This window comes from Pinus tabuliformis, chromosome 2_2 (genome assembly GCF_031772625.1).
Source record: "Pinus tabuliformis cultivar Carrire ecotype Pingquan chromosome 2_2, CPIR1, whole genome shotgun sequence".
NCBI lineage: Eukaryota > Viridiplantae > Streptophyta > Pinopsida > Pinales > Pinaceae > Pinus > Pinus tabuliformis.
This window is the reverse complement of record NC_142300.1, coordinates 744,641,743-744,665,411: the sequence shown is the minus strand read 5'-3', so window position 1 is coordinate 744,665,411 and position 23,669 is coordinate 744,641,743. Positions and strand designations below refer to the sequence as shown.

Below are 23,669 nucleotides of genomic sequence, written 5' to 3'. Positions count from 1 at the left end.
CTGAAAGTAATTGTTCCAATGGATAGATCTCGAAAAAATAGGCGGTTTTAAAAAAACGGCTCTGAAAAAGGCTTCCGGATGAAGAAGTTATGGCTTTTTAAAAAAAATTGTTGACGTTGCCGGCAAAGTGCGCGAATGTGCGGGAATGAAAAAATCCGCCCCCACAAAATGGAGACTTGAACCTAAGACCTCTACTCTCTTAAAATAGCTTTGAACCAATTGATCTATACAAAAAATTTGAGAGAGAGAGAGAGAGAGAGAGAGAGAGGGGGGGAGGGGGCTTGGTTTGCGTGCTTGTCTTGAGAAAGCTCTTTTTCCCTACAAAACACAAAACACAAAACCCAACACGAATATGCAAAGAAAAACGAACCTTACGGCTCAAAGTTAGCTTTAGCCAAAAAAACTAGAAATTAAAAAAAAAAAAATCTCAAAGTTAGCTTTAGCCGAAAATCTAAATATTTTTCTCAATGTTTCTGATTTTCCGAGATCACACTAAGGTGCAGGGAAAAGAGCATACGCATGAGAAAAATCCTTCCTTTCTGTTTCTGATTTTCCCAGATCGCATAGAGTCGCAGGGCAAAGAGCATACGCAGAAATGAAAGGTATAGATCCGGTTAAAAAAAAAGCTAAATAAACTGAGACCGAAATAAGCAGAGAGAAAATAACAGTAAACTGCAAAGAAAACACTGTATACCTCCCGATCTGAAAAATGATGCAGCTAGGGCTACCGGAAACCTTTTCGCGTGAAACGAAAGGGGTTCCTCACTGGAACAGATGCTCCTAACGCAACAGAGCAGTCCTCTCGGCCCGAAAGCAGTCAGAAACAACAGATCTAGGAAACAACAGCCGCATGCAGTTCTACCGGCTTCAGATTTGGATCACCAACAGACGCGGCCCTCAAATAGCTCTGATACCATGTAGGAATTTACAGGGTAAGTTCCACAGAAAGAATACCAAAAGGACACCGCTCACAACCAGATCTCAAATCAATACACCAATATTTTTGACGTGGTTAAAACCCTCAGAGTGCAAGGAGGGAAACAGTCCACGGCCTCTCCCAACGTGGGTACTACAGGCAATTTATTAATCAAAGAATGAAAATTTACATAAGCTTCTCTCATGCACGGATTACCCTAACAATGACCCTCCATGCGCTTTAAATAGAACTCATGGACCAATCGGGTGTCAAGCCACGGATCAAGTGTCGGTAATACCGAGGTGAGAGTGAACCGTCGGATCACTACATATCGTGACCGTCGGATTGTAAGTTACAAAATGTACAATGGTAAAGAAACACACTTTACCTAACTCTAACCTAACTCTATACTAGACCAAGTTGAACTTAACTATATCCTATGTGTCTAAATATCCTAACAGAAGAAGCCCTTGAGAGCAAAGGAACGCGATGATGGATAGCTTTGCGCAAATCCTTCAGCGGCTACCCAGAGGCGACGCATCGACTTCCAACAGCTACTCTGGAAAAGCCACACTGTTTAAGGTACAAGTTAATTTTGAAATCCCCATCTTCGAGGGTCAAATAGACGCAGATGCCGTAGATAAATGGTTAAATCTGCTAGATGGGTATTTTTTTGTTCATGAATTTAGTCGGGAAAAGATTGTCTTCGCTCTTCTCAAAGCAGCCCCTCACGTCAAGGACTAGTGGGAAACATATTGCGAGTAGAAGGATGAAAGTACAGGCTCACTGTTTTCAGCCACCCCCACTTGGAATGACTTCCGGGATGCCATCAAGGAGCAGTACTACCATGTCAAAAGCTATGAGGACAAATACATCAAATGGACCACACTGCGGCAGGGACGAGACCAAGATGTACCAGACTTGACAAATATTTTTCATACCCTTTGCACACAGTTGGGTATCAAAGATTCTGAGCTGCATCTGGTACTCAAATACCGCGGCTGCCTACACAGATACATCTAGGAAGAGATGGAGTTCATGAACATCTCCTCACTCGGCACAGCATACCGATACACTGTCAAAATCGAGCAAAAGTTCAAACAGAAGAAGCGAGACTTTGGATCTGCAAATCCGAAGCCCAAAGGACAAATCCAAGGCGGGGTGATCCAAGACAACCCCTCTAAGCTGCAAGAAAAGAACAACACCACGAAACCGAAGAAGGACACAGGAAAGTGGTGTGAGTTCCACAAGAGTCCCACTCATAACACAAGTGAGTGTTGGACCAAGCAGTCGCGGATGGCCGAGTTGAAGGCTTCTGAATCAGATGCATGTTCTGACTCTGAGCCGGAACCTGACATGGGGGATGGCAAAGGGAAGAAAATCAGTGATGCGGATCCTAGTGCCACTGTTGCCACTGCCAAGATCCAGAAGAATGAGCCCGAAGAGCCAGAGGAGGGGGAACGTCTTTTCCACTCACAGATGTGGGTGAAGGGTTCGCCGCTGCAATTCATTGTCGATAGTGGCAGCCAAAAGAACCTCGTTTCAGCAGAGGTCATGAAGCGGTTGGGCCTACCAACTACACCACACCCACAACCGTACAGTATCGGGTGGCTTCACGAAGGACGAGATCTCAAAGTTCACCAGCAGTGCCGCCTTCCCTACAGCATCAAGCCCTTCACATATGAAGTATTGTGTGATGTTACACCTCTGGATGTTTGTGATGTACTATTAGGCCAACCATACTTGTGGAGGTGACATGCTGTGTATGAGTCAAGGCCTCGCGCTGTCATTATTTCTTTGGATAATTCATTATACAGGATACCAGAGGTAGCTCCACCTACCACCACCTCTTTGATCACTGCTAAGAAAGGCAGCAAGCTCATCTCACATACTAGGAAATTTATTTTCTATCTGGTTCGCTCCCAAAGTAAGGGGAAGATCGTTGCTACATCCATGACCCCCGCAAAGGGTTCCTCCACGCAGCAGCAGCAACATAGGGATACAGTCATGACAGAACACAGGAACAACTTCTCCTTACCCAGAGGGGTACCACACAAGTTTCAGGTGGGCGAAAAAGTTTGGTTACATCTGCAGAGAGAACGCCTTACCAGAACCCATCAGAAACTCAGACCGCTTCAACATGGTCCTTACACTAGTAACAAGGCTGTGAGCAACAATGCTTTGAAGCACAGCATTCCTCCATTCCTTCGCTTGCACCAATTTTTCAATGTGGACCATCGCCGACCATGCTTCCCACCATTTCTAGACACATCAGATATTGCAGAACGGCTCACTGGAGACCCAGCTCAGCAGAAGCTTCCTCATCTCAAGGAGGAACTCAACACAATGGGGATCATTGCTTCCTAAGGGGGAAGGAATGATCCAGGTGGATGTTGGTGGCCACCCACCTATCCCATTTGGACCCCCACAACTGTCTCTTTCAGTTTTTCATTTTCCTTAATTATAGCACGGTTTACTATTTTTAGCAGTTTTTCGGGTCCTAAACTTCCAGAGCCATTTTGAGGCCCTAAACGTTCTCTTTTAGTTTTTCGGGTCCTAAACTTCCGGAGCCGTTTTGAGGCCCTAAACGACGTTTTTTGAGAAATCTACCTCTGTGATTTTTTAGATAAAAATCGTCTTTTCCGTCGTAGTCCTTAGAGAGATCTTTCCAACGGGCTATCATGTGCATCAAACGGAGATCGTATGCCAAAGTTACGACCTCAGGAAGTTGATATACCAATTTACCCAAACAGGGCCCATAGTTTGGCGTTTCATCTTCTAGGGTTAGGTTTTGGAATGTTAAGGGTTTTCCATTGTTTCTCAATAATAAATAGGCCTTTGAGCCTCATTGTAAACACAGTTCGAAACAGTTCAGAGGCATGTAGCCGACACATCTCTTCTCAGAGATAAGTTACCATCGCCCTAGCTGGGTTATTTCTATTTGTAAGCATATTTCAGTATTCTCCATTAATGAAATGAAGTATTATTTCCGCTGCATCTCTATTTTTATGGTTATCGCATATCTGTATTTATGGTTATCTCTGTAATCTATTGCATTCCTGCTTAAATCCGGATCAGTTTGGGGAATTTAAGAAAATAAATGCTGGAGTTTGACTATGTTCTAATTGAAATTGGAAGCCCACCGAGGTCTAGAGCCCACAATTGCTCCTTCTTACCCCTCTGGTTATTGAAGCTGCCCTGCAGCTTGACTTGAGTTGGATTGGCTAAGAGAATGGTGAAGAACATACTCGTAACTCCACCCGATCAGCCTTATGGTCCTCTACCCAGCCATATCGCCAATTCCACTGGATTGTACTCGCAATGGCAAAATTATCAGCCGCATCGGGGTTCAAGTCCCACAACTACCAATTATTTCCCCTCTACTCCTCCAGATTTCTTGGGAGCCAAGCTGCAACGAGTTAACCAAGCTTTCCAAATTTGTGGTACCCCAACACCCCTTTCCTAACCCCTTGGGTCTAGAGGTTTCCCAAGAACCAGACTAAGCCAGATTGGTTGAACAAGTATGCATTGCAAATTCCATAATAGTATTCTAGGTGATCGTAGGCCCTCATGGGAGCCTCGAACCCTTCTACATCCAAGTCTTCAGGTTTCAATGATGGTCGTTGCAAATTTCACTCTCCAGGAGCGAAAAGTCCCTCCTAACCCTCCATGGATCTCGTTATTCCCCAACACGCTACCATACATTGTAGAAAGTAAAAAACCAGACATCAACAACAGAAGACTGAGCCAAATTTATTTCGAAACGTTCCAAACCACCACCATTCTATGCCAAACCCACCTTCATTCTTACTTCATTGACTCCATATCAAGACTAATGTAGGCCTGAACTACATACGGTCTCCTTCCGAGGTGTTGAAGGCATTTTCCAGGTGGAGATGACAATCCCTCCTCCCGCAAGAAAGGTTCTTCCCTCACCTTCCAGTCTTGTCGCCTATTGCTCGTTTCCTCCTCCAACCATGCATGCACTAACTACCTTCACCACCTTTCCTCCTTGATTACCTGCCGACCTACCCTTTTGCTTTCCGGAATCGATCAACACCTTCCTTTCTCTCCCGATACCTCCCGTCGTGCTCGTGTGAGCTCCTTGGATGGGCTTCCCATTTACCCTTTCCAATTTCCCTTCAAGCATATCCACGATCCAACTCCAGATCTCCTTTCCCATTACACCCCTTTCCCATCACACACTGATAGGGGACCATGAATTTTATTTAAAAAAAAAAAGTAAAGGGACTATCTTTGACCATCATTTGAGTAGATATAAGAGTAAATAAAAGAGTATATATTTAATATCGGATGAAAAAATGTAAAACACTGCATTTTAAATTAAGTTACAAACATGATGAGACATAAGTTTTATCGAGCAAATATATGAATACAAAACTCTATGCACCTTCCTTAACAATGTATCAAACTCCACTATAAAATTCAAACATAAAATATACAATAACGTTTTATGTAGACCAGACAATATGCTCCACTATGGTATAAAGAAGAGACAACATGTACCATTTCATCACTCAAATTAAACAACTTTCATCTAGCATGAATCTTATTTAAAGAAATGAAACAAGGTGTAAAAGGATTATCTACGACCAACATTTGACTAGATAAATGAGTAAATAATGACATAGAAAGAGAAAATCGTGTTTAATGTCTGATGGTAAAAATGTTGCCTCTTAAATTTATTATATTTTTAAAAACATTTTAAACAAATTTAGACATTTTTTGTTTTTAATTATTTAATAGTTATTTCATAATAATGATAAACATATAAATCTTATCTTTTATATACACTAAACTCTATACACCATATTTAACAATTTATTAAATTCCCATACAAAATCCAAACATAAAACAACAATAGTCTATATAAACTAGACAATATCCATCACTATGCTATAAGGAAAAGACGGCACATGCCATTTCGACACAGGAAATAAACAACTTTAATCTTTCATTTACAGAGATGAAACAAAGTGTAAAAGGATTATTTTTAATTAACATTCGATGAGGATTATCTTTAATTAACATTTGTGTCGATAAAAGAATAAATAATTACATATTAAATATAAATTAATGAATTTTGTTAGCAGCATTTTCTTGATTAGATTTAGTGACATGTTATTGTGATTTGCAACGTGTTATAATTTTGAGTTTTAAGGGACATAAAAATGTGAGATGAGATCATATAAAATATTTTAATGTTAAAAGATAAACCGATGAAATAATTAACAAAATTTCTAATTAATGTTGGAAAATAAATTGATGAAATAACTAACAAAATTTCATTTCAGAAAAAGACCAAAATGTCAGACCCAGCAGTAACTCCTCAAGCAAAATTGATTCGTATGTATTATTTCTTCAGGTAGGTCTTCATTCTATACATGAGGGAGCCACTGTTCACTTCATCTCTCAATGACTGTTCATATTACCTATTTATTTATTTACATTATATTCACCCAATCCTGATAATTAGGTGTCAACATTCCCCCCTTAATCTGAAGGGATGTTGGTGAGTCCAAGCATCATTCTGAATCGTTCAAGCTTGTCTCTTCCAAGTGTAGGAATTTACAGGGTAAGTTCCTCAGAAAGAATACCAAAAGGACACCGCTCACAACCAGATCACAGATCAATACACCAATATTTTTGACGTGGTTAAAACCCTCAAAGTGCAAGGAGGGAAACAGTCCACGGCCTGTCCCAACGTGGGTACTACAGGCAATTTATTAATCAAAGAATGAAAATTTACATAAGCTTCTCTCATGCACGGATTACCCGAACAATGACCCTCCATGCGCTTTAAATAGAACTCATGGACCAATCGGGTGTCAAGCCACGGATCAAGTGTCGGTAATACCGAGGTGAGAGTGAACCGTCGGATCACTACATATCGTGACCATCGGATTGTAAGTTACAAAATGTACAACGGTAAAGAAAGACACTTTACCTAACTCTATACTAGACCAAGTTGAACTTAACTATATCCTATGTGTCGGAATATCCTAACATCCCCCCTTAAGAACAACTTGGGATAGGATTGAAGGATTTACAAATATGACACAATAGGAGAAGGAAGGAGGCACTAGAGCCTATCCCCCCTTAGTGACAACTTCCTGAACTCCAAGCATATATCGAAGTTTAGTGAACTTCGCCTCTGTGAGAGCCTTTGTGAAGATGTCTGCAACCTGATCATCTGTTGGACAATATTGCACTTCAAGAACATGGTCATGAATGAGCTTTCTGATGAAGTGCATGTGTAGTTCAATGTGTTTGCTGCGCTGATGCTGGACTGGATCTTTGCATAGCTGAATGGCACTTTGATTATCACACCAAAGTGTGGTTGGATGCTGCTGCTCAAAGCCAAACTCTGATAGGATCTGACGAAGCCACAAGGCTTCCTTACTAGCTTCCACGGCACCACGATACTCTGCTTCTCCTGACGAAAGAGAAATGGCAGCCTGTTTCTTACAAGCCCATGTAATAGGTCCTGAACCAAGAGTGAAGACATAACCGGCAGTAGACTTCCGATCATCAGGGTCACCAGCCCAATCAGAATCAGTGAAACCAACTAACAGAGGAGCTGCTTTGGCACTGTAATGAATCCCAAACTGTACTGTACCTCGAACATAACGAAGTATTCTTTTAGCTGCTTTCCAATGACTTTCACGGGGGTTTTGCATAAAACGAGCAACAAGGCCAACAACAAAGGAAAGATCAGGACGAGTATGGGTTAAATACAAGAGTTTTCTGACAAGTTGACGGTATAAGGTAGCATCAACTTCAGGAGAAGTACAAGAGACTGAAAGTTTGACTCCAGACTGAAAGGGAGAAGGGGCTGGCTTACAGTCTTCCATGTGAAAATGACGAAGAATATCACAAGCATACTTGGACTGGGAAAGGAAAATACCCTCCTGTGATTGCAAGACTTGAAGACCGAGAAAATAGTGTAAGTGTCCTAAGTCTGTCATTTCAAATTTCTTTTTAAGGCTGGACTTCACATGGTTTATAAGGTTGGGATCACTACCAGTAAGAATAAGATCATCAACATAAAGAACAAGGATGATAAGAGAGTTGCCCACTTTCTTGGTGTAGACAGTATTGTCAGAATGACACCTAGAAAAGCCAGATTCTAAAAGAAAGCTATCCATTTTGGCATACCAAGCCCGAGGAGCTTGCTTGAGGCCATAAAGGGATTTCTTAAGTCGACAAACAAGGCTGGAGTCTGTTTGTATGAAGCCAATGGGTTGTTCCATATAGATTTCTTCCTGCAAGTCCCCATGCAAGAAGGCAGATTTAACATCCATCTGATGGACTTCCCATTTTAAAGAGGCAGCAAGGGAAAGAACAAGGCGGATAGAGTTCATTTTGGCAACAGGGGAGAAGGTTTCAGTGTAGTCAATGCCTTCAACCTGTGAAAAGCCCTTAGCAACGAGACGAGCTTTATGTTTATCAACTTTCCCATCTGGTCCATACTTGGTTCTGTAAACCCATTTACATCTAACAAGTTTGCGTCCCTTTGGTAGAGGAACAAGATCCCATGTATCATTTGTCATCAATGAATGATATTCTTCATTCATAGCTGCTTCCCAATGTGGATGGCCTGAAGCTTCTGCAAAAGTGTCAGGATCATGATTTACTGGAGCTTGAGCCAGTAAAGAAGAGGCTCTTTCAAACTGAGAACGTGTACGTCGCTGATCTGTAGGATCACCGGCAAGATCACCTGCTGCATCCCGAGTAGCACGGACCCATCTTGGAAGTTGAGGATCCTGAGAAGGTGGGGGAGGATTATCATCCTCGCTTTCATCATCTAAAGAAGAAATGTTTTCAAAAGTAGAAAAGATAGGAAGAGGTGGCACATCCGCCGGACTAGGCTCGCAGGCCGATTTATTTCCATCAAACTTTACATCTCTTCTAATGATAACATTTTTGGACTTAAATGGAATAAGTCTATAACCTTTTACATCTTCAGAATATCCAACAAAAGTACATTTCTCACTCTTAGGTTCTAAAGCTTTATGCTTTTCATCTGGAATATGGGCCCATGCTTCACTTCCAAACACACGAAAGTGACTTACATCTGGTTTAATGGAACTCCAAGCTTCTTCTGGAGTGATATTCTCTAGAACCTTAGTAGGAGTGCGATTGATTATATAATTTGCACAATTAATTGCTTCGGCCCAAAAACTAAGACTGAGTCCTTTAGATTGCAGCATACAATTAGCCATTTCCTTTAAGGTGCGATTTTTCCTTTCAGCTACACCATTTTGTTGTGGAGTGTATGGAACAGTATGTTGCATTTGAATTCCATTTTCGGTGCAAAAGTTGATGAATGTGTTTTTAACATATTCTCCACCATTATCAGTTCTTAGCTTAAGAATTTGATGTCCAGATTGTTTTTCAACAAAGGCTTTGAAGGCCAAAAAGGTGTTAAATACTTCGCTCTTGAGTTTTAAGAAGTATACCCAAGTGCGTCTGGAGAAATCATCAATGAAAGTTAAGAAGTACTTGCAGCCAGAGAATGAAGCAACAGGAAGAGGACCACATAAATCACTGTGCACAAGCTGTAAAGGGGTTGAGGCGTGCCAAGAGGCACGTTTGTCAAAACTGTCCCGATGATGTTTTCCGAGTACACATCCGGAACAAACACCATCTCTGCAAGATACCATAGGAAGACCTGTCACCATATTTTCTTTACATAGATGCTGAAGGGAGCGATAGTTTAAGTGACCAAATCGCTCATGCCAAAGTTTGCTCACTTCATCATTATGAGCAACAAATACTGAGGGAAGATTTGATGACCCAAAGTTGTGAAACTTATACAACCTTTTGGAATCATCAGCAAGACCAGTAGCTAGAATCTGTTTAGGATCTTTTAGATCCTTGATTACAACATCATGAGGTGAAAATTCAACAATTTTACCTTCACCTGAATGAGTTATCTGATAGATAGATAGAAGGTTGCAGGATAAGGTTGGAACACATAATACATCATTAAACTGACCATTGTCTAGATGAACAGTTTCAGTCCCTACAACATTAAGAGATCTATCATCACCAACATATATATTTTTGGTGTTACAATCATTTAAAGAAGAAAACATGGCTTGGTTTTTGGCCATGTGACAAGAGGCTCCAGAATCAATGAGCCACTCATGAGAATGAGAAGAAGAAGAAGATACATTTAATGCATAACCAGACTGAGATGATTGACATTGACATGCAGAAAGTGCCATTCCGGAAGTTGAAGTTGAAGTAGGCTCCACATGGATGTTATGTTTCTTCATTGCGGCTTCCAAGGCTTCCATCTTCTTAAAGCATTTAGATTCTAAGTGGCCATCTCGATTACAAAAGTTACAATGTCTATCAGTCTTCTTCCATTTGTTTTTATTGGTCTTATCATTTTGCTGAAATGATCTTTCATTTTGAGGCTGAGATGGTTTAGGACCATTCTTTTGAGGATATGACTTCTTAGGATTCTTTGAATTTGGTTGCTGCTGGGCGGCTAACGCTTTCGTGGAAGAGTTTCCAAGATTAAGAAGACCAAGGTGTAAGAGTTTTTCTTGTTCTCTTATTAAGGAATCACAAAAGGAGTCAAAGGAAGGGGCCTTGTAGTCTTTTCCTTGACAAATGAAAGCTTCCATTGTAGAATGGAAAGTGGAAACAAATACAGAGTAGGCTGGTCCCAACTTAGTAAGGATGGAATAAATAAGGTTACCATCTTCTTTCTTAACTTTAACACCTTCCAAGAGATATCTAAGGGTCTTGAATTTGGACAAGAAATCTTCAATGCAAGAAAAATTATTAGGATCCAAAGTAAGCAGCTCATTTTCAAGTTGATGGGCTCTAATTTCATTTTTAATCCCAAAAAATTTAGTGAGTTTTTCTAATGCTTCATGAGGAGTCTCAAGTTCTGCAATGTGGAATCTAAGATCAGGAGAAATAGACATCCCTATCAAACCACGTGCTTGATATTGTCTATTTTCCCATTTTGCAGCCTTGTCTTCATCTTTTGGTTTCTTCTCTTGGTCTGTGGCTATTCTGAAGAGACCTTTACTTCTAAGTAAATCTTCCATGTAGGCTACCCATTGGAAGTAGTTAGTGCTGTCAAGAATGACTTGGCATGGACTTTCCATTTAAAAAAAAACTGAAGCTGAAGATGCTGAAAGTAAGTGTTCCAATGGATAGATCTCGAAAAAATAGGCAGTTTTAAAAAAAACGGCTCTGAAAAAGGCTTCCGGATGAAGAAGTTATGGCTTTTTGAAAAAAAATTGTTGACGTTGTCGGCAAAGTGCGCGAATGTGCGGGAATGAAAAAAATCTGCCCCCACAAAATGGAGACTTGAACCCAAGACCTCTACTCTCTTAAAATAGCTTTGAACCAATTGATCTATACAAAAAATTTGAGAGAGAGAGAGAGAGAGGGGGGGGCCTTGGTTTGCGTGCTTGCCTTGAGAAAGCTCTTTTTCCCTACAAAACACAAAACACAAAACCCAACACGAATATGCAAAGAAAAATGAACCTTGCGGCTCGAAGTTAGCTTTAGCCAAAAAACTAGAAATTTTTTAAAAAAAATCTCAAAGTTAGCTTTAGCCGAAAAACTAAATATTTTTCTCAATGTTTCTGATTTTCCGAGATCACACTAAGGTGCAGGGAAAAGAGCATACGCATGAGAAAAATCCTTCCTTTCTGTTTCTGATTTGCCCAGATCGCACAGAGTCGCAGGGCAAAGAGCATACGCAGAAATGAAAGGTATAGATCCGGTTAAAAAAAAAGGCTAAATAAATTGAGACCGAAATAAGCAGAGAGAAAATAACAGTAAAACTGCAAAAAAAACTGTATACCTCCCGATCTGAAAAATGACGCAGCTAGGGCTACTGGAAAACTTTTCGCGTGAAACGAAAGGGGTTCCTCACTGGAACAGATGCTCCGAACGCAACAGAGCAGTCCTCTTGGCCCGAAAGTAGTCAGAAACAGCAGATCTAGGAAACGACAGCCGCATGCAGTTCTACCGGCTTCAGATTTGGATCACCAACGGACGCGGCCCTCAAATAGCTCCGATACCATGTAGGAATTTACAGGGTAATTTCCTCAGAAAGAATACCAAAAGGACACCGCTCACAACCAGATCACAGATCAATACACCAATATTTTTGACGTGGTTAAAACCCTCAAAGTGCAAGGAGGGAAACAGTCCACGGCCTGTCCCAACGTGGGTACTACAGGCAATTTATTAATCAAAGAATGAAAATTTACATAAGCTTCTCTCATGCACGGATTACCCGAACAATGACCCTCCATGCGCTTTAAATAGAACTCATGGACCAATCGGGTGTCAAGCCACGGATCAAGTGTCGGTAATACCGAGGTGAGAGTGAACCGTCGGATCACTACATATCGTGACCGTCGGATTGTAAGTTACAAAATGTACAACGGTAAAGAAAGACACTTTACCTAACTCTATACCTAACTCTATACTAGACCAAGTTGAACTTAACTATATCCTATGTGTCGGAATATCCTAACACCAAGTGCTTTGGTGAAGATGTCTGCAATTTTCTCATTAATGGAACAATGACGGAGATGGATTGTTTTGGTCTCAACATGATGTCGAATCAGATGATATTTAGTATTGATGTGCTTCGTTCGATCATGAAACTTTGGGTTCTTGGCCAACTTTATTGCAGAGGTGTTGTCAATCATGAGTGGAGTTGATTGTACTTGTTTTACTTGCAAATCTTCAATAATTTTCCTGAGCCACACAATTTCTTTTGTTGCTTCAGCTTTTGCCACATATTCTGCTTCTGTTGTGGAATCTACTGGAAGTGATTGTTTGCGTGATCTCCAGGAGATAGCTCATGATCCATGACTCATAGCATATCTCGAAGTAGATACCCCAGTTTCTTTGTCTCCATCGAAGTCTAAATTAGAGTATCTAATCAAGCTAAAGTTGTCCACCTGTGTATACATGATTCCAAAGTCTTCAAATCCCTTCAAGTACCTTAGAAATCTTTTTGAGAAGACCAATGTCGCTCACAATGCTTTTACATAAACCTGGAGAGGATTCCAACAACAAACGAAATGGCTGGTTTGGTAGTAGTTAGGTAGTTGAGACTTCCTACAAGCTATATATACTTTGTTGCATCCTCAAATTCTTTTCCTTCAATAGATGTGAGCTTTAAGTTTTGTTCCATTGGAGTAGTAAGAGGATTGCTTTCTGTCATGTCAAACCTATTCAATAGATCTCCAATGTATTTCTTTTGAGAAAGAATATGGACTTCGGATGTTGGGTTACTTCAATGCCAAGATAGTAATGAACATAGCCCAAATCAATCATTTCAAAACTTTTCCCCAATTCCTTCTTTATGGATGCAATGTAGCTTTCATTGTTCCCTGTCATCAAAAGATCATCTACAAATACCACAAGATATACAATTGTTTTGCCAACATTCTTGACAAATAAAGTTGCATCATCAAGATCATAATGTTTGAAATTGAGTTTCAGAAGATGCTCAGTTAGTTTTTCATACCAGGTTCGCGGTGCTTATTTGAGGCCATACAAGGACTTCACAAGCTTGCATACTTTATGTTCATGTCCTTTCACAGAAAATGCTTCAGGTTGGGACATAAAAACATTCTCTTTTAGATCTCCATTCAAGAAAGCATTTTTTACATCCATTTGATGGACTTTCCAACTGTTCTGAACTGCTAGGGCAAAGAGTGTCCGGATGATAGCCCATTTTGTTGTGGGGGAAAAAGTCTCCTCATAATCGACCCCTTCCTTCTATGCAAAACCTTTTGCCACACGCCTAGCTTTGTGCTTGTTGAGTGAGCCATCAACATTATACTTGTTCTTGTAGACCCACTTGCAGCCAATTGGTTTGGTTCCTAATGTAGGATCAACCAGCTTCCAAGTTCCATTCTTTATGAGGGCATCATACTCCTTTTGCATCGCTTCTTTCCATTCATCATGAGAAGTAGCTTCTTTGGAGGCAGTTGGTTCGAAATCTGTAGACAAGTTCAATTCACAATCATAAGAAACATCCATATCAATAGGTGAATTAGAGTCATCTACATCACCTCCATTTTGACAGTTTGAATTTCTAGTTCCTATCTTTCCAACCTCATTAGGATGAACACTTTCAAGTGTCTTTGTCAGCCCCTTTGGGGGAGCTTTCTCAGATGGTCCAGGCTGCTCCATTGTTTGAGTTGGGACTGAATCAAGATTGAGTCTTCCAATTCTATCAATCACATCACTTAAAGCATCATCCATTGTTGGAGTTTCATGCGGGGGAGAGTGTTCTTCAGAAGAATATTCCACATGTTGATCTAGTATAGGAATCCCCCTTTCAAGATGTGGAATCTGATTATCAAATTCTTGAAATGATTTTGCTTTTGAAAATCTATCCAAGCATCAAGTTGTTGCTCAACAACATTGTTAGTTTTGGATGATTCAAGAAAAATTACATCTCTAGATACAACAAACTTTTTATTTACTTCATCATAGAAACGATATGCTTTGGAGGTGTTTGAATACCCCAAGAAGATACATTTACGACTTCTAACACCAAGTTTGTTTCTATGTACCTTTGGTATCAAGGCATAATAGGTGGAACCAAAGACCCTGAGATGCTTTACCGAAGGAACATGTCCATACCACATTTCATATGAAGTCTTGTTTCTAATAGCATTAGATGGACATCTATTCTTTATATATGCAGCACATAGAACAACATCAGCAAAAACATTATCTTTACATTTTTGAAGAAGAGCATGGATCGTACCATATTTAAGATTGTCCTATTCATTCTTTCAGCTACACCATTTTGTTGGGGATTATAAGGCAGAATTGTTTGATGTTTGATCCCATGTTGGCGAAGATAGTTTTCAAATTCATTTGATGTGTATTCTTTTCCATTATCAGTGCGAATAGACCCAATATGAGATTGTGCATCATTTTCAATCCATTTATGAAAATTCTTGAATGTTTGAAAAGCATCAGATTTGTTCTTCAATAAATAAACCCAACAAATTCTGGTGTAGTCATCAGTAAATGTCATGATATATTTATTTCCATTTGCAGAAGGAACAGGCATTGGACCACATAAATTTGAATGAATGAGTTCAAGTTTTCTATGTGCTCTTGAATGTGAATCATGAAGAAACTCTTTTCTATGCTTTCTTAGAGTGCAAGCATCACATTGCTTAAGTTTCCCAGGAATTGTAGGCAAACCAGCAACACCATTTTTCTTCAACAAGCGAAGGCTGTCATAGTTCAAATGTCCAAATCTAGCATGCCATAATAAACTTGATGGAAGTATACCTTATTCATGATGAGAATTGTATGAGATATGTTGTGCACGAGCAAAGGTACCTTGCAGCTTGATAAGCCTTTCTTCTTCTATTACCCTCATGACAAGTGAGTGGTCAGATGCTTTTCTTACCTCAAGCTTTCCATCAAACATATGAATGGAGTGACCTTGCAGGCGGATGTGAACCAAGGACAACAAGTTTCTCTTGAGCTGAAGGAGATATAGAACATGATGCAGAAGAAAGTCTAGAAGACCAAACAATTTAAGCCTAATTGTGCCAAGCCCTGATGGCTTGATTTTTTATTGGTCTGCAAAGCATACTGCTCCATCAACATTGTTAGTAAATTCTTCAAAAAAATCTTTTCTATAAGTCATGTGGCAAGTTGCTCCTAAATCAAGCAACCAATCATTTTTCCAAGAAGCAAGTGAAGCATTAAATAAATCTTCATCTACTCCAATATCACATTGTGCCACAACATAGTGAGCGGATTTAGGTGCTTTACCTTTGTCTGTATCATCAGTTTTGCCTTTCTGTTGATTTCTTTGCTACTCAATTTTGTCCCATGGTAGCTTGCATGTAGAGGCATCATGTGATCCATTTCTTTTGCAGCGTATGCAGTGCAAATCTGCTTTTTCTCCTTGAGAGTCTTTGCCCCCCCTGCCTTTTAAATCTCTTCTACCTCTTCCTCTGGAAAAATATTGAGCAAGATTATTCTCTCTGTGTGTAAGAAGAGTTGTTTTCTTTTCCAAACCCTTCTCTTTTTCAACAAAATTTTCCATCATAAAAATTTGAACTGAGCCCAAAAAAATTACAGTATTCGTAGCAAAATACTAATAATAATTTGATATGACTTTACAAAAAGTCGAGTCAACTGCAAGCTCTCGATATTCATATATCATGCAATATATATTGTATTCCTTATAACATATTCCACAATATTCATATACCAAGCACAGTCAAGTTAATGCACCAAAACAATAGTGTTCTTGGACAATGGTATTTTTGGATAACAGGTAACACACTACACCTTTATGCAACATATTTCCCTCACCTCATTATTTATGCAAGAACTAAATTATAACGAAGGCTCATTGATGGAATAAGATGAAAACCCATGAAGGCTCATAACAAGGGCTCATCGACATAATAACAAAGGCTCATCGACAGAATAATATGACAACCCATGAAGGCTCATCGATGGAATAAGATGACAACCCACGAAGGCTCATAAAAAAGGCTGAGGTGTATTCCAACAAACAGTAAAGTCAATTTATAATACCAACATTTTTTTACAATGCCAAAATAGAGTTATAATACCAGTGTTCTTCAACAGGAGCAGCGTACAAATCAACAGTTCAACGCAGCGTTCCGGAGCAGTGTTCTTCAAAAACTACAATCGTATACCATGCAGTAGGAATGTCAGTGTTATGTGCCAAAACTTCAACATGTATGCCAAAACTTCAACTTATATACCAGAAACTTCTGCATCAACCCTTTCACGTGTAAATCGATCTTCAAAAGCTTTGATTCACGCACGCAGGTGTGCTTTGATACCGCACGCAGGTGGGCAGCTATCAAGCTATGAAGTTCCTTCCTTCGTGCTGATAACGAATATCCATATTGGAAGCGAGTATGTCCATCTGTGAATGTTTGCTTGCACAGTTATTAAAAAAATGCAGAATATGTTCATGGGTTCACCACAACAGTTCATTCAATGCAGAGTAGTTTTGGACAATAACGCAGCGCAGTTGTGAACAATAACGCATGGGTAACTAAAGAAAAACAAAGGGTGGAATGGTAGCGACTGTGGAGGGGATAGAGAGTGTAGTAGACAGTGGACAGAGAGCAGTAGGCAGAAGGGAGTTACAACTATTTTGGGAGCTGGCTCTGATACCATGTCAGACCAGGCAGTAACTCCTCAAGAAAAATTGATTCGTATGTATTATTTCTTCAGGTAGGTATTCATTATATACATGAGGGAGAGATTGTTCACTTCATCTCCTGATGACTATTCATATAACCTATTTATTTATTTACATTATATTCACCCAATCCTGATGATTAGGTGTCAACACAAAATATGTATGAAAAACATGATTATAAATAAGAAAAGAAAATATAGTATTTTTTACAGTTTTATTTTTTATTTTTATGAGACTATATTTTATTTGAATGGAGGTATGTTTCCCATTCAAGCAAGTGGTTCATTATAGAAATCACAATGGGAAAAAAATAGGTATACACATCTACTTGGAAGTTGGAATTAGTAAGACATTTGTTGTGTCATTTAGATATTATATGCTTTTCAATAGAGATATAAGTATTGATTGTCAATGATTGAGATACATTTCCCCAGAGAATGGTTCATTATAAAAGAAATATATTGGAAAACAATCAGGTATATACATTTATTTGGAATTTAGAATTAGCCAGACATGGTTGTGTCATTTAAACCTTATATGTTTTTATGTTTTTCAATAGATGTGTAAGTATTGACTGTTAATGATTAATATATATAAGCAACATGTATTATGTGATAGAATCGTAGGAACTAAATATTATCCATGAGAAAATATTGTAGGAAGTTAGGTTTTAACCCTAAGGAATGTTGTGTTTTTCGAAAATGTGAAGAATTAGGAAAAGTAGAATTGTTAATTCTTTAAAATTGATGCAAAGAGTTAAATAAACATAAAATATTTTAAACTGAAAGTAAACATAAAATAATAAGATTATAATTCACGAGTTCAAAACGATGGTAAATTAACATGAAACACCGTTATAATTATTATTGAAAATATTGGAACATCAATAAAAACAATAATAAAATTATAATTCATGAGTTCAAATCAATGGTAAATTAACATGAAACACAGTTATAATTGTGATTGAAAATATTGGAATATTAAGAAAAACGAATTTGACAAGCTTGAAAATTAATCGTGCATAATGTGTTAGCTCTTTGTAAAACATATTTACGCCGTAAGGCGTTTCCCTCTGAAATGAACTCCCCCAAATGCTTTTCTATCCTAATCATAGCCGTTAGATATTTTGTTAGACAATTGAACAAAAATCAGCCGTCTAATCCGTCTAATTTAATAAAAAATGTTTTAAAACATTAAAAATGTTTTAAAACTTAAAAAAAATGTTATTAGCCTGTAGTTGTTTGTGCTTTTGCAAGGCATTTGATTCGTTTAACACTTGGGCCACCAATTGGATTAACGGCGAGCGGGTTAAGAGGTTATCAGTTCCAAGGTTCGATCCCCCTCGCACTCAATTCCTTCGCAGAGATTTTTTAGTAGCGGAAATGGGCATTCACATTCAAATGCATATAGGAATTCCAAAGACATGCTAGTATCGGGACTGGGACTGGGACTGCGCATCGGGCTAGCATTCGCAGTATCTCCCCCAAGTTTGGCCGAGTCTCCAGAACCGAAGCTGAAGATGCAGGAGGACCAGAAATCGCGAGATCCAATCTCACCACAGCCTCGAGCAGGCATCATGGGAGGACCTGTTATTACCAAGAGTGGAAAAGTGCTTCCAAAGCTCAAGATCTTTGTGGGTTACCATCCCCATGAGGATCTTGCCTACGAGGTCTGCAGGCATTCAATACTGAAACATGCCACATTTCCAGTTGAAGTAATCCCCATCAAACAAGCGAATCTCCGCAAGGCTGGGCTTTACTACCGCACAAGGGATCCCACTGAGAGCACCTAGTTCTCCTTTTCCAGGTTCTTGACTCGTTTCCTAGCTGGGTTCGAGGGTTGGGCTATGTTCATAGACTGTGATTTTCTCTATATTGTTGACGTTAGGGAATTAGCTGAGCTCATTGATGATAAGTATGCTATAATGTGTGTCAAACATGATTACAAGCCCAAGAGTGCTACAAAAATGAATGGGGTTGTGCAGACTACTTACCCTGGAAAGAACTGGTCATCTATGGTTTTGTATAATTGCGGGCACCCAAAGAACAGAGTTTTGACACCCTTTGTTGTGAATTCCCAATCTGGGGCTTTTTTGCATAGATTCACTTGGCTTGATGACAATGATATTGGACCCATTCCCTACACCTGGAATTTCCTTTTTGGTCACAATGAGATTGATGACAAGGAACTTCCCAAAGCTATACATTATACAATGGGAGGCCCTTGGTTCGAGGCCTGGAAAGATTGCCAATTCGCAGATCTGTGGCTTCAGGAAGTGGATGAGTATAAGAGGTCCCAGATGATACAAAAGGTGATTCAATATGAGCTCATAAGGCTGTTGGATACAAGAATGAATGAAAGAGCAGAAGAGCTTGAAACCAGAGTAGGTGAGTTGGAAGGCAAGGTTAGAGAGATCTCTGCTCTGCAAAAATTGTTGTTGTTTTATCTGCAAGAGAGGTTTCTAACAAAGGGAGGGAATGGTGTGAAAGGACCTCCTTTTGATGCCTAGTTGAACAAGGGATTGTGGAGCAGAAAGGAATTGCTTTGGAATACCCTGTTGGATCTTGTGAGAGTGCAAAATAGGAATATGTTTTGGAGGTACTGTGCAAGATATAGCCTAATTATTTTTATTCGATTCTATTTTTATCTCTAAATATTAGAGAGAAATTGTAGTTTTCTGCATAAATTTTTAACTGGAAGTTAACTTATTTCTTAATATACTATTCGCCCATGGGATAATCAAATCACCTTTACTTTATAGCAGTTAAGAAATAGCTACACTCTTCATTCTCATCCTTTTTCCTGAAAGAATGGTATGAAGGGTTTGTACCCTATCTGGACAATAATGTCACTGTGACAAATTTTTTTCTCCAATGTAGTTATCTCAGACATTGCAATTTCATGGAATATGCTTCATCATATCAGTTGGTGTAATTTTATATGGATGGTTATTTTAGGTTATTCACCTATGGTATGGTCAAATATGCCTTTAATTTAGCTACATTCTTCAATATCATCCTTTTTCCTGAAAGAATTGTGTGAAGGGTTTGTACTCTATCTGGACAAAAATATTATTGTGGCATTTTTTTTCTATCTTAAATGCAGTTATCTCAAACATTGCGATTTCATGGAATATACTTCATCACATCGATTGGTATAATTGTATTAATTGTATTTATTAGCTATCTTGATTGCAATGTATGGATGGTTGTTTTCGGCCAGGCCCAAACATCTCTGTGTTGTTGGGGTTGCCATTGTGGTGTATTTAGTGACTATTTTGATGTGTTTATGCTGAAAATTTATAACCTTCATAAGCATTTTTAAGTTCATTGTTATTCAATAAGTAGTGTATTTTGTGAAAGACAATGGAGATCAATGGATCTTCTCATTTGTTGTGAACAATACTAGAGTGCTGAAGCTAGTGTGTAGAAAGCATATCACAGCAAGATATATTCATATTTTGCACGTGCGAAGTATGAATTATGCTCACATATGGAATTTTTAACAGTGTCTTTCTACGAGAAAAGTATGCCTTTATGTTTTGATGCAGACACCTCCAATATGCACAACACTCTGGTCCTCAGGTTTCCACAGTGGTAGACTTACACCACCCATTTAAACCTAACATAAATGTCAAAGAACGCTTCCCCTGATCGGAAAAGGGGTTAGTAACTATAATAGAGAATAGGTTGTGCAAGCTTTAGCAGAGGGATCAAATGAAGATTTCCAATCTTAAAACCTGCAAACAAGTTTACAGCAGAAGAGATTTAGTGAAGAATTACATGATGCTCTGTTCCTGCAAACAATTTCTGTATTTATGAATGCAAACCACTAAAATATTCAGGTCGGGGATGAATAATCTACAGGGGAAGTTTTGACACTTTAGATTGTTCACAAAGTCTTGATTTTATGTTTATATTTTGTGATTGCTAAGAACGAATGCAACAAACTTTCATCTCTGTTTCTACTGATATTGGGTCACCCATTAGGCAAGGGCATAAATTGTGGTGCATTTTATCTCTACTTCTACTTCTTTTTTTTGTATTTTCCTATTTGTTATAGCAAATGTGCATTCATTTCATTACATAGAGCATTTTGCAAAGTAAGATTCACATAAGATATCCAAGGATGAATTGAAAATAACCTATACGAGGAGGATAAATGTGGTTGTCATGGATTGCATAATAACATATGGCATACAGGTTTGATCGTAACTCACTATTTCTACCTTTGACAATGGACTTTGAAAAGATGCCCATCCTATATGTAAGAAATTTGTGTTTTAAAGATTTTTTGAATTGCTAACTCGGGATCTTGAAGTTAAGACTTTTTACTAAATGTCTTTGCTGGATACCTTAGAGCTGTAACTATTGTTGTACTTAGCTATTGTCTAACAATTATAACAGTTAGTGAATTCGATATTGTAGGACATATGTTGGAAAGTCAATTCTTCGTTGTTTCTAGAATTTTAGAGTTGACATTTCTTGTATTATTATAAAACCCTGGCCATTGACAGTGATTTCTAAATTATAGTTTTGCAAATGGACATCGCTCCCAGAGTAAAAATATTCAATGTTCAGGAAGAAAGAGTACCGGGTGTTGTGGGGTGAAGTTTGGGGGTGGGTCTTCGGATCAAAACATCTCTTCTTGTACATCGCATGGTAAATCATATTCAACTTCTCTGTAGTGAACCATTTTGTAGGAACATGTTCCATTCTTATTTAGCTGGAGCTCTTCTTCATTCGAAGACTCTTCTGCCCAAACAATTGTAGGTTCTGCAACTAGCTATTTGAGATAGTCGACATAAATTTAGATTGTTGCACCTAGATATGAATCCATTCATCTCATCAATTAAGCGGATTTCTTTTGTGAAAATTTGTTTCCTTATTGGTTTGGGATATTTGATTTTTGCCATTTTCCCTGAGAGAAGTGAGGTGCACTCTACAGCCAGGGGTGCAGAGGACATTGTATGTGCGTCTCAAACATTGCGATTTCATGGAATATACTTCATCACATCGATTGGTATAATTGTATTAATTGTATTTATTAGCTATCTTGATTGCAATGTATGGATGGTTGTTTTCGGCCAGGCTCAAACATCTTTGTGTTGTTGGGGTTGCCATTGTGGTGTATTTAGTGACTATTTGGATGTGTTCATGTTGAAAATTTATAACCTTCATAAGCATTTTTAAGTTCATTGTTATTCAATAAGTAGTGTATTTTGTGAAAGAAAATGGAGATCAGTGGATCTTCTCATTTGCTGTGAACAATACTAGAGTGCTCAAGCTAGTGTGTACAAAGCATATCACAACAAGATATATTCATATTTTGCATGTGCGAAGTATGCATTATGCTCAGATATGGAATTTTTAGCAGTGTTCTTCTACGATAAAAGTATGCATTTATGTTTGATGCAGAGACCTCCAATCTGCACAGCACTCTGGTCCTCAAGTTTCCATAGGGGTAGACTTACACCACCCATTTAAACCTAACATAAATGTCAAAGAACGCTTCCCGTGATCTGAAAAGGGGTTAGTAACTATAATAGAGAATAGGTTGTGCAAGCTTTAGCAGAGGGATCAAATGAAGATTTCCAATCTCAAAACCTTCAAACAAGTTTACAGCAGAAGAGATTTAGTGAAGAATTACGTGATGCCCTGTTCCTGCAAACGATTGCGGTATTTATGAATGCAAACCACTAAAATATTCAGGTTGGGGATGAATAATCTACAGGGGAAGTTTGGACACTTTAGATTGTTCACAAAGTCTTGATTTCATGTTTATATGTTGTGATTGCTAAGAACGAATGCAACAAACTTTCATCTTTGTTTCTACTGATATTGGGTGGCCCATGAGGCAAGGGCATAAATTGTGGTGCATTGTATCTCTACTTCTACTTCTTTTTTTTTTCTGTATTTGCCTGTTTGTTATAGCAAATGTGCATTCATTTCATTGCATAGAGCATTTTGCAAAGTAAGATTCACATAAGATATCCAAGGATGAATTGAAAATAACCTATACGAGGAGGATAAATGTGGTAGTGTCATGGATTGCATAATAACATATGGCATACAGGTTTGATGGTAACTCACTATTTCTACCTTTGACAATGGACTTTGAAAAGATGCCCATCCTATATGTAAGAAATTTGTGTTTTAAAGATTTTTTGAATTGCTAACTCGGGATCTTGAAGTCAAGACTTTTTACTAAATGTCTTTGCTGGATACCTTAGAGATGTAACTATTGTTGTACTTAGCTATTGTCTAACAATTATAACAGTTAGTGAATTCCATATTGTAGGACATATGTTGGAAAGTCAATTTTTCGTTGTTTCTAGAATTTTAGAGTTGACATTTCCTGTATTATTATAAAACCTTGGCCATTGACAGAGATTTCTAAATTATAGTTTTGCAAATGGACGTCGCTCCCAGAGTAAAAATATTCAATGTTCAGGAGGAAAGAGTACGGGGTGTTGTTGGGTGAAGTTTGGGGGTGGGTCTT

General features: G+C 38.7%; 1 pseudogene; it reads left to right on the top strand.

Moving 5' to 3' along the window:
* Positions 1-19,677, top strand: part of LOC149194827 (uncharacterized) — a 149,693-nt pseudogene extending 130,016 nt beyond the window's left edge.
* Positions 19,678-23,669: the final 3,992 nt, after the last annotated feature.